General features: G+C 49.3%; 1 protein-coding gene across 9 annotated transcripts in view; it reads right to left on the bottom strand.

Annotated features, from left to right (window-relative positions):
* Positions 1 to 12,224, bottom strand: part of MGAT1 (mannosyl (alpha-1,3-)-glycoprotein beta-1,2-N-acetylglucosaminyltransferase) — a 25,501-nt gene extending 13,277 nt beyond the window's left edge. Inside the window, exons 1-3 of one of the 9 annotated variants that reach the window (XM_011976832.1) lie at positions 7,199 to 7,262; positions 5,661 to 5,848; positions 5,279 to 5,374 (exon numbers count right to left, since the gene is read on the bottom strand). The gene's annotated coding sequence lies outside the window, so the exon portion shown is untranslated. Of the gene's footprint in view, positions 1 to 98; positions 200 to 403; positions 718 to 4,521; positions 4,527 to 5,278; positions 5,375 to 5,424; positions 5,849 to 6,440; positions 6,589 to 6,808; positions 7,263 to 12,068 lie in introns of those variants that run through there. The other 8 variants (XM_011976831.1, XM_011976833.1, XM_011976828.1 and 5 more) reach the window with 8 other exon arrangements.
* Between the last annotated feature and the right edge of the window lie 3,943 nt (positions 12,225 to 16,167).

Raw genomic sequence — 16,167 nt, 5'->3', positions numbered from 1 at the left:
CAGGGGAGGCTGAGGGAGCCTGGGTGGGGGCCCCAGGGCGCGTGGGGCAAGGGCAGAAGAGGAACCAGGGTGCCCGACGCGGGGCCGGGGGAAAGCACCTGTGCCAAAGCAAGCCAGGGCCAGCTGTGGCTTCTTCCCTTTCGTTTTTCCTTTGTGGGTGGGGAATGAGAGCGTTAGTTCTGAGTAAAAAAGCAGAGAGAGACCTGTCAGCAGGGCAGGCCCACTAGCCCTAGGCGGGAAGGACTCGGTCACAAGCTTTGGCGGGAGCACCATGGAAAAGCCCAGAACCGGTCTGCGCCTGGCTGGTGTTTTAAAGGGGAGGAAGGTGCGGAACTGAAGAGGAGGTGGAGGTGGACCCAGGCCCACCGAGGGGAGGGAGGGACAGCTTTTCCATAGCAAATACCTGTGGCTGAGCCAGGAGCAAAGTCTGGCCAGGAGGAGGAGAGAGGCAGAAGACCAGGGGCTCCGGCGCATAGAGCCTGTTTCGCCAGCGATCAGGTCTGAGGCCTGGATTCCACGAGGCCGGTGCAAGCCAGGAGCCAGCCCCACTCCCTCCCCAGCTCCGTCCGGCCTGGCCCTCTGCAGAAGCTGGATGCCCACTCTCACCATGGGACCCCAGGCAGTGAGGGTGGATAGCCGAGAGCTACTGGCTGCTGCGTAGCTGACTTCCCCTAGAAGGGCTGCTGCCATATGATCAGGACCCACGCCCCTGACATCAACCCCTCCCCCGTGTGCCAGAGCACGCAGCAGCCCGGAACTCTGAGGCCTGTGGTTACTGACTGACTGCTCACTAACTTGTTTCTACATGAAACCACGAATCATACAGGGTTCTAGAGAAACAAAGGGCCCGGCGTACCCTGCAGGCCCCTGCGTGGAGGCGAGGACCTAAATCAAAACTGCTAAAGGGTCACCAGGCATAGTGAGAGGCCTCAGGGGCCAAACCCTCCCTCGGGCTCTCCTTCAAGCCTCAGGAGCTCTGCGGGGTGGGCGTTATCATCCTCATTCCACAGATAACTAGTTTGAGGCTCAGGGTAAATGCCAACGTGCTGGAAGCCACAAGACCCGGTGGGGAGCATGGCCAGGTTTTAGACGGGGCACTCTTGCGTGCCCCCCATCCACCCTCGCACACATCCTCCAGCGCCAGTGTTCTAAGAGGGCTCTGTGTCCTCTCAGGCGCTGCCCTGAAGCCTCCGTGGAAGTGGCCAGAGCCCAGACCTGGAGGAGGAGCAGGAGAAGAGCAGGCCCACCGAGGCCCGCCGTGTGCAGTGTGCAGGAAGCCCGTAGCCTCCACTTTAGCAGACTGTGTGCACTGTGGCAGGAGCCTCGAGCCCAGGAGGGTGTGCCAGTCAGAGGCCAGTTGTCTGTCACCTCTGCCTTATGTTTCTCTAATGAACAAGAGTCAGGGGCCTGGGGGCTCTGCACACTCACACTAGGTGTCAGGCGTAAAGGAAAAAACAATTACGTTTCCTAAAAGTGAAAAGGCTGGGAAACACTGTTTTGTAGATCCAAGACATGAGGAGCCAAAATCACCTTCCAGGAGAAAGGACAGACATCAGGGGTGCTGAAAGGTGGGGGAAGACCAGCCCATGAGATGTCAGATTCCCACCACTAACCCTGATACTTCTCCATCTAAGGCAGGTGAAGGGCAAACAGTATGAGGGCTGTTTGTGCACTGTAACGCACACCCCCTCTCTACCACCCTTTGTTTAAATCCCAAGGCTCACAGAAAAATTCAAAAGGAGAAATTCCCGGACTGCAAGAGACCATCTCAAAAAGAAAGGGCCTGGTTAGAGAATCAGAATGGGCGTGATGGAGGCAAAAGAAAGCGCTTGGTCTGAGAGGCAAGAAACCAGGGTAAATGAGTGCCAAACTGACCTGGGTTTGAAAGAGGCTCTGAACTCTTGATAGAGGTTACATGGGGATCAGTGATTGGGGGTAAGAAGGATAGCAACAAGGGCCCAGGATTCTGGGGGTGGGCCTGGGATTGGATTATGTGCAAAAAGAAAAAACAGGAGGATAAACAGTCACAGGATTAAACCAGAATTAGGAGGAACAATACTCTTCTGTCCACTCCACCACCAACAAAAAAGAACTGAAAGGATGAAAAGGAAGTGAAAACTGCTCCAGGAAATTGCCCTCCCATAAACCATGCCCAAGATCCCTGACATTTTTTACAATTTGGAAAGAATATATGCCCTTAAATTAAAACATATGTTGGCTTGAAAACATCAGTAAAAGTAAAAGCAGGCCAGGTGCGGTGGCTCATGCCTATAATCCCAGCATTTTGGGAGGCCAAGGCAGGTGGATCACGAGGTCAGGAGTTCGAGACCAGCCTGGCCAACATAGTGAAACACCATCTCTACTAAAAATACAAAAATTAGCCAGGTGTGGTGGCGTGCACCTGTAATTCCAGCTACTCAGGAGGCTGAGGCAGGAGAATTACTTGAACCTGGGAGGCGGAGGTTGCAGTGAGCAGAGACCATGCCATTGAACTCCAGCCTGGGTGACAGAGTGCGATTCCATCTCAAAAAAAAAAAAAGTAAAAGCAAATGTTTAAAATCAGTGTTTTGTTTCCCTTCTCCCTGCCTCCCAATCTCTGTTTGCCATTCTCCCTCACCCCACAATGGAGACCCAGAAATTCATCTCATCCAGGTCAAAGAGGAAAGATTAACATAATAATCACTAAACAATGTCTGTGAAATGTAACTTTGGTTAGCCACCTCCAATTCCTTTTGGAATAAAGAAGGATATAAATAATTGAGTTAAAATACACACACGGCTCATGCTTGTAATCCCAGCACTTTGGGAGGCCAAGGCAGACAGATCACGAGGTCAGGAGATGGAGACCATCCTGACCAACATGGTGAAACCCTGTCTCTACTAAAAATACAAAAAATTAGCCAGGCATGGTGGCGCGTGCCTGTAGTCCCAGCTACTTGGGAGGCTGAGGCAGGGAAATAGCTTGAACCTGGGAGGTGGAGGTTGTAGCAAGCTGAGATCGCACCACTGCACTCCAGCCTGGCAACAGAGCAAGACTCCGTCTCAAAAAAAAAAAAGAAAAAAAAAGAAATACACACACACACAGTCTGGTGAAGTCTATCACTGCTCTTGGCTAAGTAGCCTGACACCTGCTGAGTGCCATGCCCTGGCATCCTGGTGCCCCTGTGAAAAAGCCAACGGTTGTCTTGAAAGGCCTGTCTCATGGAGGGTCAGGTGGAGGGCGGAGGGTGAGAAGGTCAGGGAGAGGAAAGCTTGCTCACTCTAAGGAGGAAACGTTCCACCAGAGAGGCTGTCTGGCGGGTACAGAGCTTCTCTCCCTGGAGGTCTGCAGGACCCAGATGGCCCCTGTCAGGTCAGATGCTGTGGAAACAGCACAGCCCTGGGAGGTGATTTCAGTGCCGACCACCCTACCCTTAGGCAAACCCTTCCCACTCAGGGCTTCCGTAGCTTCCCCACAAACTGGGAAAAGAATCCCTGCTGTGTTCTCCTCACAACAAAGTGGTGAGGGAAACCGGACAAAACAGATTGATGGATGACACGATGGAAGCACTACGCAAATACACAACTCCCTGGTACCTGGGATCCCAGAGACGGCTGAGGAGGCACCATGGCATCACATGTCCCTGAGGGACCACTGTGACCCGTGTCTAAACAAAGACCGACACCAGAAATGTGCTGGGTGAAGCTGGGGAAGGTGGCATACCCACCTTGAGACCCACACCTTATAAAGGAGCAGCCTGGCTTCAAAGGGGCTGCCCCAGGCATCAAATCAGAGGAGAAAGCACAGCTTCGGAGCAGCAGCTCCACCCAGGCCACAGCCCACCGCTCAGGCCGCTGGCGGGAGTGAGAAAAACTCCTGTGGCAAAAAAGGAAAGATTGGGGCAGGCGGTGGAAGAAAAACATTTCACACGGAAAGTAAGGCATAAGTACAGGATTTTCAGTTTGCAGATGACCTCACTGGCACCCATCCTCAAGGAACACGTGAGGCCTGGGTGTTACTGAGCTAGGGAGAGGCAGAGACTGCCAGAAGCCAGGCTTCCTGCCCTTTGCCCAGGCCACCACATCCTACTGTCTCTCCAAATTCCCAACACTGTGCTCCACCTCTCCTTTCTGCTGTGTGTGGTCACTGGGAAAAGCAGGCATCTTGGCACAGGTAAACTGGAATTGAAGGAGGGAGCAGACAGGAAGTGAGAAGATAAAGACAAACAGGGCTGCTTTTAGTGGGAATACAGCCTGAGAAAATACAAAGGGCAAAAAGATGTCAGTCTGGAAAACAACGTCATCTTAAAGAGCTGGAAAGATAACGAGGATATGGCACAGGAAGGCAAAGACCACCATTCACTCCAAGAAATGCAGTACCAATTCCTAGTCAGACACTTGCCCTCAAGGCTTAGGCATCCCTCCACCCCCTCTTTAATCAGCTACCTCAAAGGGGCACACTGAAATTGGACTGCAGAGCCATAAGGACCAATGTAGTATCTGCAAGAATCTTCAATCCAAGTTCTCCTTGGATCCATTCGCCTGTTCTACAACTTGATGATCCCAAGTACTGCTTAACAACAAGATGATGAAACAAATTCAGGCTTTTACCTAAGGACATCTTCTTAGGCTTCTGCCAGCACATATTTCAACAAGAAAAGAGAACTCCTGATTCAGAGTTGTTTCTGCGCTTTTAAGGCACATGTAGCAATATCAATGTTATTGTTTCCTATGTACATGGCCCCGGATACTTTTCAAAATCCTTCATTGTTTCATTTGCTCCTTGTAACAACTTGTAAGGGACCTGGAAAGTCAGTGTTCCCCATTTTGTAGGTGAAGAGAACATGGCCTGTGTACGGTTGCACACTGACTAAAAAAGTCAAAGCTAGAACACAAGTACTCCTTCCTGATTCCCAAACCTGTGTTCTGTTCCTCTGGTCTTTTCCTGAGCTTTCATGGGCTAAGCTCCTGTTATAGAAAGAGGAAGAGAGACAATTTAGGAGGTGTTCTAGACCATTCCCGCCTTCTCCTCCCACCAGCAGTCCTTTTCAGTTAGCTCCCCAAAACAGAGCAGCTGCCTCTCCTAGGTAATCCATTCCAGTCTTAACCCAGACTGACTTGGAATCCTATTATCTCAGCGTTGGAAGGGCCTTTAAAGGTAATCTAATCCAACCTCCCTTCGGAAGCCTGAATTATTTTCATGTTCTCCTTGGCCAAACCTCTCAATTGCCATTGCTCACAATCCCTTACAAGTCACTCATCCAGCCTGGGTAAGGACAGATGGGGAACAGGTCTACACCCGGACAGAGTAATGGAGAGGTGTAGCTTCCAGTGCACCCATCTGGATAAGATTTCCGGAATAATAGCCTCTGCAAACTCGCCCGCTCAACAACTTCTGCACACGCGCAGTAAGACATTAAATGGGAAATGAGACAGGAGCCTTACCTTTCCTCTTGTCTCAGTTGCTCCCCAGGAGATCATCAAACCCCCATTCAGCACTCCATTTTCAAAACTGAGAATCCCAAATCAGATCCACCAAAGTGCAGCTTCTCTCTTCTTATCCAGGTCCAAAGTCCATGGCTGAGCTGACCCTGACGGGGAGGAGTCTGGGGGGGAAGGGGTGTGTCCAGGCCCCTCCCCCCCCACTGCAGACTTCAGTGCCCCTCTCAGGGGTCCGTTACCTCCCTTCATTCAGCTGCCTTATTAAGCTCAGAGTCTGGTGATGGGCAGATCCCAGATACTATCCCATCTCTTGCTCAGGCAGGGGAAGTTATCCACTGTGAGAACTGGCCCATCTGTCTTCTGCGGAGGCTCATAAGAAACAGGCCTTAGAAGCGGCATGGCCCAGGTGGCAGATTTTCGTGTTAACCTGCAGAACATTTCAACATTATAACACTCTCTAATCTAGCACATACCCAAATAGAGTCCTAAAACCTTCTAGTTTCCACTCCCCACCTAAGAGTGCATACTAGATTCTATCATCAAAAAACTTTAAACACTCCGCAAGGTTATACAAAGCACCTACTTAAGTCACGTATCGCACGCCAGAACACAGTCACCTCAACAGTGTGTTTATATACAAATACATATAATATAAACATTATATATGTACAAACACATATAATATAAACATTACATATGTACAAACATATACGCGATTCAGGATAAAAGATGGGTCGTACCCATTCTCGCCACAGAAAAGTAACCGGAGACTGTCTTCTAAGAAATCGAGAAGAGAATGCCCTTTCTCCTGCCCGCCTGTCTAAAGCCCAACATAATAATCGAATCTCCCAAGCTTCTTAGGGTGCTAAGTGTTTTAATCCACCAGCCGTCTTCAACTAAACTAATGAATCCTTTCCAGACCGAGATGCTGGCATCTTCTACATGCATTCTTTGCTCCTTTTCCTTCAACTAAGCTCCCCCTCCGCTTGCAAAACTGTGCCAGAGATATAATTCCCAACCTCTGTTAAAGTCCTTCCCGGGGCTACTCCCGAGAACACTCTCCTGGAATGTTTAAGGCCCAAGTCCTGCTTGCAGCAGCCCCACAGTGTTCCTATTTCTCAGCCCGGATGTCGCCCCATCTCCTCCAAGTTTATTCCTAAACACACATCCCCACACAGACACACACACTCTCCTTTCCTTCCTGTAGGGGCGTGGCGTCCACACGACCTCCACCCCCTCCAACAATGTAACTCCTCCCACCCTTCCCCCGGAACCCCGTGCCCCGAGTTCACAGGAGAAGGGGGTGACACTGCGACCCTCCCTGGACTCCGACCCCCACCCGGCCGCCCTGCGGACGACCCTCGCCCTAACTGAGCCGGCTCGTTACCTGGTTCCCGCCCGCCCCGCCTCGGCTAAGAGCCGCGGCCCGCCCGGGTAGCAATCCAGGCCCCAGGCCCGATCCCCAGCGCCGGCCCAGGCCCCACCCCCTCGACCCCCAGCGGCCCGGCCCTCCCCTCGCACTCCTTCCCCCTCCCACCATCCACCGCAGCCACTTCCGCCCGTCCTCCGGAAGTGGGCCCCGGCACCGCGGCCTCCCACATCCCGCCCATTTTTCTACCCCACGTCCCCAGCCCGTCACCACCGCCACCACGGGAGCGAGGGAGGTGGGTCTGCAGGGCCTGAGATTGTTCGACAGCCACTGTTCACAAGGCTGAAGGGCAGGTGTGGGCAGAACCAGGTTGTGAGAACGAAGCCGGGCGCAGAGTGGCGGCCGTACAGGAGGGGGAGGGGCAGAAGAGCCTGGCCAGAGGCGGAAGCGCGCGGCAGGTGGAGGCGCGCGGAAGCAGCACGCATGCGTCGCGGGGGTTTGGCCCTTGGGCTGCTGGGCGGGGCTTGGGCGGGTGGAGGACGCTGAGGTGGGGGCGGAACCTGTGCGGGGCAGCCCTGCCCTCTGCCTCCGCCCAAAGGTCGCCGCGCCACGGCCCGCCTGACCCGGCTTCTCGAAAAGGGTGGGGGTCCCCGTGCTGGTCGCGGGTCCCGGCGCGAAGCCTTTCGGAAAGCTCCGCGGCCGGTGTGTTCTGCTTCCTCGGACGCGAGCTGCGTCCCAGTAGTGGAGGAAGGTTTTATTTCGTTCATCGCGGCCGTTTCTCGCTGCCTCCCTTGACGAGGCAGGACCTTCCCGCCCTCCGGCAGGTGCTGTTGGTCCCTGTGGCCGGGCCCCCGAGGCTGCCGGGAGGAGGGCGGCCTGGCCGTTCCCGGCGTGCCCCGGGGTCCTCGGAAGCGGCCTCCGCTCCTTCAGACGTCGGACCCGAGTTCCAAATGTGCCCCGCGGTTTCCCGCACCCTGGATCCTAGGAGCCGCCTCTCGTTTTCGAAGTTCCTGTGCGGCGCTCTCCCCACATTTTCGAGAATCTTCAGGACTGGGCACGGGTTTGCAGCCTCCGTTTTGCCCCCGCTTTTCGGAATCTCGGCCCGGCCTGCCGGCCTGTGTTCTGCGGTGGGATGTCTCCGGAGCACGGACGGACTGAACATTCCCGTTACCGGGAGTGTAATGGTTGCTGCGTCAGGACTCTTGAAATGATTTTTTTATTTGGAATGATACCATAATATTTGGAATTTTCTTAAAGGAGAAAATATATATTGCTTAATTATATTGCTTGGAATATATTATTCCAAGGAAGAAGAAAGTAAGACCCTTTCTTCCCCCACCTCCAAACCCGCTCCGCCCGCCTGCCTTTCCCATCAGCATTAATGGCGGCTGCATTTACTCAGGCCAGAGCCGGAAGAGCCAGCTTCACTCTCACACTCTCGACACACCCTGACTGGAAATCCCGTTGACGCTACCTTCAGTCTGTGTCTAGGATGCAGCACCTCAACATGTCCGCACCCCCTTCATCCCTCGCCTGAGCACCTCGGTCTCCTGCCCTCCCTACGCTCCCAGCCGCCGGGTTTCCATGCAGCAGCCGCAGGGATCCTGTGGGTTCTGTGCTCCACGCTGCACAGCGGCTCCTCAGTTTACCAAAGTCCTTACAATGGCCGCAGAGCCGGACAACCCGCTGGTTGCCTAGCTGTCTGACTTGCTGTCCGCGTCCTCTGGCCTCTGCACTGGCTGCTGTCTACTTGTAAAACCCCCCGTCCAGGCGTGTCCAGGACTGACCCCTTCAGCTCTTTCAGATCTTCACTCCCATGTCACCTCAGTGAGGCCTTTCCTGACCGACCTATTTAAACGTGGCCCTGACCCAGAGCACTGCTAGTCTCCCTTGGCCTGCTCCACTCTTCCCACGACACTCACTCACCGCCTCCTGAAATACTCGCTGTGTTTACCATGTTATTGTCTGTCTCCCGCTACTAAAATTTAAGTTCCCTGAGTGGAGGCACTTTTGACTTTTGACTGCCTGCTGTATCCAGGTGCCTGCAACAGTTGCCTGGCACATAGTAGCAGCTCAGCACACATTTGTGGAATAAATGAACGAATGAATGAACTTGAACAACTATTTTCATTGTAGAGTATTCCCCTTCAGGCTTCTCTCACATGGAAATATATGAACATAGTTACAAGCACAGTATACATATTTTGCATTATGATTTCTAATCATACCATAGAGACTTTACATATTTCTAAGTATTTTCATAATTACAACCATTTTTACTTAAGTGACCTTCGATTTTTCATGCTTATTATAACAAGTCATACAGAGTTGTGTAAACAAAAAATTGTCTCCTGTCCCCCTCTCATCCCACCCTGCTGAAAGGAACCACTGTTTTAAACTAGTGGATATCCAAATATTTTTTATACACGCGTGTGCACACACACACATAACAGGTACAAATTTCACGGTTCAAAGACAGATATTCCTGAATTGTAACTTTATTTTCTATAATTCGAGTCAATTTGTATTTTAGGTCTTTCCTCCCATAGTAGAAAAATGAAATCTAGTTTATTTAAGGTAAATGTTAGTATGTAATGATGTTTATTTGTTAATGGTCAGTTACAATTTCAGTTGCTTCAGAATTTACTAATGCCCTTTTCACCATATAATTGCCAGTTTTAAAACGTTGTTATTAAAAATGTGCAATAATTACAGGAAAATAGAAAATGATAAAATAAAAAAGCAAAAACCACCTGTAACACCAGCAGCCAGAAATAAGCCTATGAAAAATACACTTCTATGGCATTTTTAATGACCAAGTGGCATACTATTATACAAATGTACCATAATTATCTCCGCTATTTTTGTACATTTGGGTTGTTTTCAACTTTTCACTTTTGCAAAATTACTTGTAGCTAAATCTATGTGCACGTCATGTTTTTTTTTTAAGGATAAAGTCCAGGAACTCATGTCAAAAGTGGTGCTCGTTGTTGAAGGCGTTTGATTAATGTGAAAGACATATAGAAAGACGGCACAGCTTCGACATCAACTTTTCTCCACACCCTGCACTGTCACACCATTTTTTGTCATCTTTGTTAATATGATAGAACAATGGTTTCGCATTGTTGTTTTAAGTTTTATTCCACTGATTACTAGTAATGTTGAACCTGTTTTTATGCATCACTTTTGCAGATTGCCTGCGCATATCTTTTGCCCACTTGGATTCATCTTTATCTTATTCGCAAGAACTCTTTATAGAATATCAGCCCTTTGTCACCTATGTTACAGCCATTTTCCCAGTTTGTCATTTGCTTTTTAAGTCTGTTTACGTGCAGTTTTGATATTGCAAAGTCAGCGCTAGCTGGGCCAAAAGTCTGGTCTTGCTGTACATTCTCTGCCTTCAGAATAAACACTTAGGAGTAAGCTAGAGATTTTTGTTATCAGTTACCCTACCTGGAGGACCAGCAGGTGGAGTCTCCGTGGTCAGTGTGTCAGACTGTCATTTGGATTGGGGGGGCGAAGAGGGACTGAACATCTGGAGAATATGGTTGTTGGGCTCTTTATACAGGTGGACCCCTCTTTCCTATGGAAGCCTCGCATCTACATCAGAAGCAGCAGGAAAATGGCCTCCGCTCCCTTCTGCCTTTCCAGTCTAACTCAAGGGCACCTGAGTGGGTGAACCTAATTGCGAGGGAGTTAGATGTGTGACCTATTCATCGAGAAAGAAGGTAGCCAGGGGGCCTACGTACAGTCCCCACCAAACTTAAGTCTCAGGGCTTCCCATCCTGGCTTGTTGAATTATCTATTCTGGCAGCTGTTCTAGTCAGTACAGCTGATAGTAAATTTTAATAACTGGCAGTAAAAGTCTTCCCCCAGTGACCTTGATTTTCAATGTTTTCTTGGCCATTTTCACACATTTTTTCAGGTGTGTATTTTTTCACACTATTTATTCAGATGATAATTGTAATTCATTTCAGAAACTGGATATCTCTTGCAATTTCCTGGGCTTCTCCGTACCCTGGCAAGTATTCTTTGTGCTTTTTTTAGTCTGAAGTCTGGTAGGTACAAAATACAAAAGTTAGTGTATTTGCTATTTGTTAGGTGCCCTTTCATCCTGGTATTTTAAAACTGTGGCCCATAAAGAAACAACCACACTCACTTCCTCCCTCAATGTTATTGTGCCTCTTGGCAGCTTCTGACATTGTCAGCTGCTTCCTTCTTCTGACACATTTCTGACTCCCATATCAGCATGCTCTCCTGGGTTCCCCCTCCTCTGGCTGCTCCTCCTCAGCTTCCTGACAGGCTTCTCCCTTTTCTCCCTTTACCCGGTACTTGCTGTGCAAATGCTGAGTTCCCTAGGGCTCTTTCCTGGGCCCTTGTGTCTTCTCATTTTACACTTTCTTTCGAGATGATCCCACAGAAGTCACATGGCTTCCAGTATCCACTCCATGTCAAAGATACTTCCTCTGTTTCTATTGCTTATAACAGAGTATCTGAAACGGGGGCCAGGTGCTGTGGCTCACACTTGCAGTCTCAGCACTTTGGGAGGCCGAGGTGGGTGGGTCACGAGGTCAGGAGTTGAAGACCAACCTGACCAAGATGGTGAAACCCCATCTCTACTAAAAACAAAAATTAGCCAGGCGTGGTGGCAGGCGCCTGTAATCCCAGCTACTCAGGAGGCCGAGGCAGGAGAATCACTTGAACCCTGGGGCGGGCGGCGGTTGCAGTGAGCTGAGATCGCGCCATTGCGCTCCAGCCTGGGTGACAGAGTGAGACTCCGTCTCAAAAAATAAAAAAAAAATTAAAAATTAAAAACAAGGAATATCTGAAACTGGGTAATTTATAGAGAAAGGAAATTTATTTCTTACAGCTCTGGAGGCTGAGAAGTCCAAAGTTGAGGGGCTGCATTTGGTGAGAGCCATCTTGCTGGTGGGGACTCTGCAGAGTCCTGAGGGGTTGAGGGCATGACATGGCAAGAGGGTGAGCGTGCTAAGGTGCTAGCACAGGTCTCTCTTCCTCTCTTACAAAGCTGCCCGTTCTCCCATGATGAATCCATTCATTAGTGAGAATAGAGCCTTCATGATCCAATCACCTTTTACAGGCCCCCCCTCGCCATGCTGCCACTTTGGGAATTAAATTTCAACATGAGTTTTGGAGGGAACATTGGAACCATGGCAACACCTAAATATGCCTGCTGAAGCCCCTTCTCTGTGCTCCAGGGCCACGTGTCCAGTTCCCTGCTTGCCCTCCCAGCTTGGTCCCCTCACAGATGACTCACGTGTCCAAAGCGAAATTTGCAGTGCTCCCCCCGGCTCCTCTCCTCCCGGCTCCTCTCTCAGCAGTCCCATTCTCAGGAAATGGCAGGCCAGACGTCTTCCACAACATTCCCACATCCAGTCAATCAAAAGCCCCCAGAAGTTTGTCTCCCAATTATTTCATGGCTCTTTTCCCCCACCCTTTCCTTTGACCTGGTCAATACTCTCCTGAAACTCCTTCCTCTTTTTCGTCTCTTTTCATGTGTGATTCATTAGATCCACTAAGATCCACCCCTAGAAGGAGAGGGTGCACTTTCCTGGAACACTGAAGGCAAATTTCCCTCTTCCCCCTTTTCATGTTCCCTGTGACTTTTTAAATTAAAAAAAAAAAAAAAAAAATTCTTTTTTGTTTTGGCCGAGTTGCACCGTAAATACAGGACTGAAGATGATGCGACAAGCGCAGACATCGCCGTGGCTAAGGTGTAGAGCTGAAGACTTTCTATGTGTCATAAGGAATTCTAGCAAAACCCAGAACACTCAGCAGGAACCTGGAATGGGGTTGGGGTGGAGGACACAGAAATTTCAGTTCAGTTCAGTCATGGGATAAAAGTTACCTCAGTCCCCTAAAAAATCGCAGCACTTTCTCGCCTCATTTCACAATGAAGTATTTCTGCTCTCGCCTTATTCATTCCTTGTATGGTTATTTTAATTATTTTTATTTTGGAGCCGGGCACGGTGGCTCACACATGTAATCCCAGCACTTTGGGAGGCTGAGGTGGACGGATCACCTGAGGTCAGGTGTTTGAGACCAGCCTGGCCAACATGGTAAAACCCCATTTCTGCTAAAAATACAAAAATTAGCCGGGCGTGGTGGCATGTACCTGTAATCCCAGCTAGTCGGGAGGCTGAGGCAGGAGAATCGCTTGCACCCGGGAGGCGGAGGTTGCAGTGAGTGGAGTACGTGCCACTGCGCTCCAGCCTGGGTGACACAGCGAAACTCCATCTCAAAAATAAATAAGTAATAAAACATATTTTGAACATTTCTCCACAATTAGATTATGAGCTTCTTAAGGACATTCTGTTTACCTTAAAAGAATCATATGTTTCTGTATTAGTTGAATTCAATGAATATTTATGTGTGGGCTCAGATCCTGGTTCCTCTCATTTCCGTGGACTCCAGGGATCTGGTTTCCTCTTCATACAGTGAGGACAGTGAAACCTGGCCTTCACCCCGGCAAGGCTCTCATGAGGATCAGGTGAAACCATGTGTGTGGGAACCCTTTGAAAACTGCAAAGAGCTGCATACACATCTGAGGGCTTTAGGTTCGCAGATGCAATCGGAAGGCGCCCGGCACTGCTAGGCATTGAGCTTCCAGGGGGCACTCGGTGGAGAGCCCTGCACTCTCCTCCCTGAGGAAGCAGTTCGCATTTCCCACCTGGCCTCTCCTTTTCAGGGCCCCTAAAGAGTGATCTTCACAGAGAAAGCCAGTCTGTTTAAACGATATTGTAAGTTCTGAATATCACCAGGTCTGTTTTTTAAGTTTGAATTTACATTTAAATCAGGAGCATTTGTCCAGGTCAGTAATTTTTCAGCCCAGCTCCTCCAGAGGGGTGTGTCCATTACCAGTGAGAATTTGAAACCTTCCTGATGCCAGGAGGCTGAGGTTTTCCTGCACTGGGCCTCCACTTGTGTGTGGAAGGGCAGGGGCGGCAGGGAGGCAGGAAGAGGGGTACAGAGGGAGAAGGGTGGGAGAGGAAGGTCAAGGAAGCACAGTCATAAATAGAAGTGTCTTTTGCCTTCAAGATATTTCAGGTCACATGGAGAAAGGAAATTCACTCTTAAGAAATAACAAAGAAACAAAAGACTGAAGTGGATTCAGAAGTGCTGACATAAAGACCGGTTTGGAGGGCAGTAAAATTAATCAGGATTGCCTCCTGGGAGTAGGTGCGTCAGCACAAGGTCCTGAAAGCAACCAGGGGAGAAAGGAGCTCCTGGTTTGGGGACCATAAATCCCTCTTCGAGAACAACCAAACTCCAGTATGAGTATTTAAGCTCCTTACCATCTAAGCTGGGTCTGGGGTCAGGAGCTTGGATTCTGGTCCTCATTCCGGCGTCCAGCTCATCACAGACCCTGAGCAAATTCTTTACTCATCTCCTTGTGCAGGAACAGCTGAAAAGTACTTTGGGAAAACCAGTTTTAACTATTAGTCCCAAACTTTAATTAGAACTGTATAATTCTTTATCTTTTGTGAAATGAGTTTTAAGCCAGAACAATCATTGTAATTATTAGAAACATTTTAAATAATTGTCAGTAATAATCTTCATTAATCATAAAAAGGGAAACACATCTATTAATCTTTCGAAGCACAGTTCTCTGATCTTTTGCCAGGTGTATGATTCACTCTTTTCTGCCTTATTTTGTGACAAAATGTGGTCTGTATGGGCCCCCACTCAGTATCAACACAGGACGCCTTCCAAAACAATGCAAGAATGTAGGTTCAAGACTGTTTAACGCCCCAGCAAGCACTCATTAGTGGCATTCAAGGCAAGTTTTTTAAAAAAGCGGGGGCGGGCACAGGCTGCTGGGGGTTAATAACCTGGTGCTGTGCCTGCCACCGCCCAGTTGTCGCTGGTTTGTGGCAATCACAGCTGCATTGTGTCACACCACTGATTAATTCCCAGGAACTGCTAAGGGCTGACCTTTTCGGATGACTGACCTGACTAAATAAATCAAACCCATTTGAGGTCATGTCTGTGGGCACAGCAAGCTGACTTGCTTGCATTCTGCCATGCCTTCTCGAGTGGGTGAAAAACAATTGGAATTTCAGTGAGGAACTGGATGTAATATATGCAGTGGCTCAGATCTACTCAGCTGCAACCCAGGTGAGGAGAATATTCCCAGTAAAAAAAACCATGATTTGTCGTTTTCTGGGCTTTGGCACTATATAGAACACCACAGGCAGTTTGTCCCAGGGTAGAGGTCAGGGATGGCTGGCCTGAGGGACACAGAGACCCCAGACTCATCTCCCTCCCTCAGCCCAGGGCAGTAGCTCTCCCTTCAGTCCTTGATGTCCTCAGACGTTATTAAATGCCACTCTCCTCGAAACCGCAGTTCAAATGCCACTCTCCTCGAAACCGCAGTTCAAATGCCACTCTCCTCGAAACCGCAGTTCAAATGCCACTCTCCTCGAAACCGCAGTTCAAATGCCACTCTCCTTGAAACCGCAGTTCAAATGCCACTCTCCTCGAAACCGCAGTTCAAATGCCACTCTCCTCGAAACCGCAGTACGGTGTCAGCATGAGTTTTCGTTGCCCTGTATTGGAATTCACTGTGGCACGGCTGTCCCTGGCTTTCCTCCTTTTCCTATTTCTCAGTCCCACAGCAGTGTCTTGAGAGGACTTGGGTGGATGTGCAGCAGCTGCAGGGATGAAGTAGACGGGAGCAGCCGCGGAAGAAACTCCGGTTTCAGTGACGCACTGTGAGGAGGTCTTCCCAGGGAGGCTGTGGAATCAAAATGTTAAAATGGGGTAGGAAAAAAAGGAGCTACAAGATGAAGATTTTGCCTACCACATTTTGAGAAAATTTGAACAGATAAGTGATACAGTGAATGAGGCAGGACTTTCCCCGAAAATCTGAGTAAATTGTAGATTCCAGTAAACGAAATCCCTAGAGAAGAGATGCAGCCAAGAGAATGTTAGAAACTTGGTTGCAAATTGTACAAGTTTGAACTGAGAGGGCCAAGTTTGTGGGTTAAGGGAAAAAAGAAAAATAGGCATCCCAAGAAGGATACATTGTTTTCCTGTTAAAGAAGTAAGGAAGTACAATTGGAAAAGTAAGTATGGGAAAGAGTGAGTTTAGGCCTACACAGAGATGTCGCAGCACACTGGTTATTTGCCTTGGGTTCAAATGCCAACTGTACAGCAATGCTGTGTGCCCATAGGCAAATTCTTAACCTCTCTGTGCCTAAGTTCCCCCATCTGCCGCGTGGAAGATTTAGAATGGCCACCTCATGGTATTATGAAAATTGGAAGAGTTGTCAGGAAAGGTGTGTGGCACATAGTACTGTTATTATATTGTTTTATTATATAACATAATTTATATTATTATATTATATTATGTA

The sequence above is a fragment of the Mandrillus leucophaeus genome, unplaced genomic scaffold, assembly GCF_000951045.1.
Source record: "Mandrillus leucophaeus isolate KB7577 unplaced genomic scaffold, Mleu.le_1.0 Scaffold170, whole genome shotgun sequence".
Lineage (NCBI taxonomy): Eukaryota > Metazoa > Chordata > Mammalia > Primates > Cercopithecidae > Mandrillus > Mandrillus leucophaeus.
The sequence above is the reverse complement of the archived record's forward strand: the minus strand, read 5'-3'. Positions and strand labels throughout refer to the sequence as shown.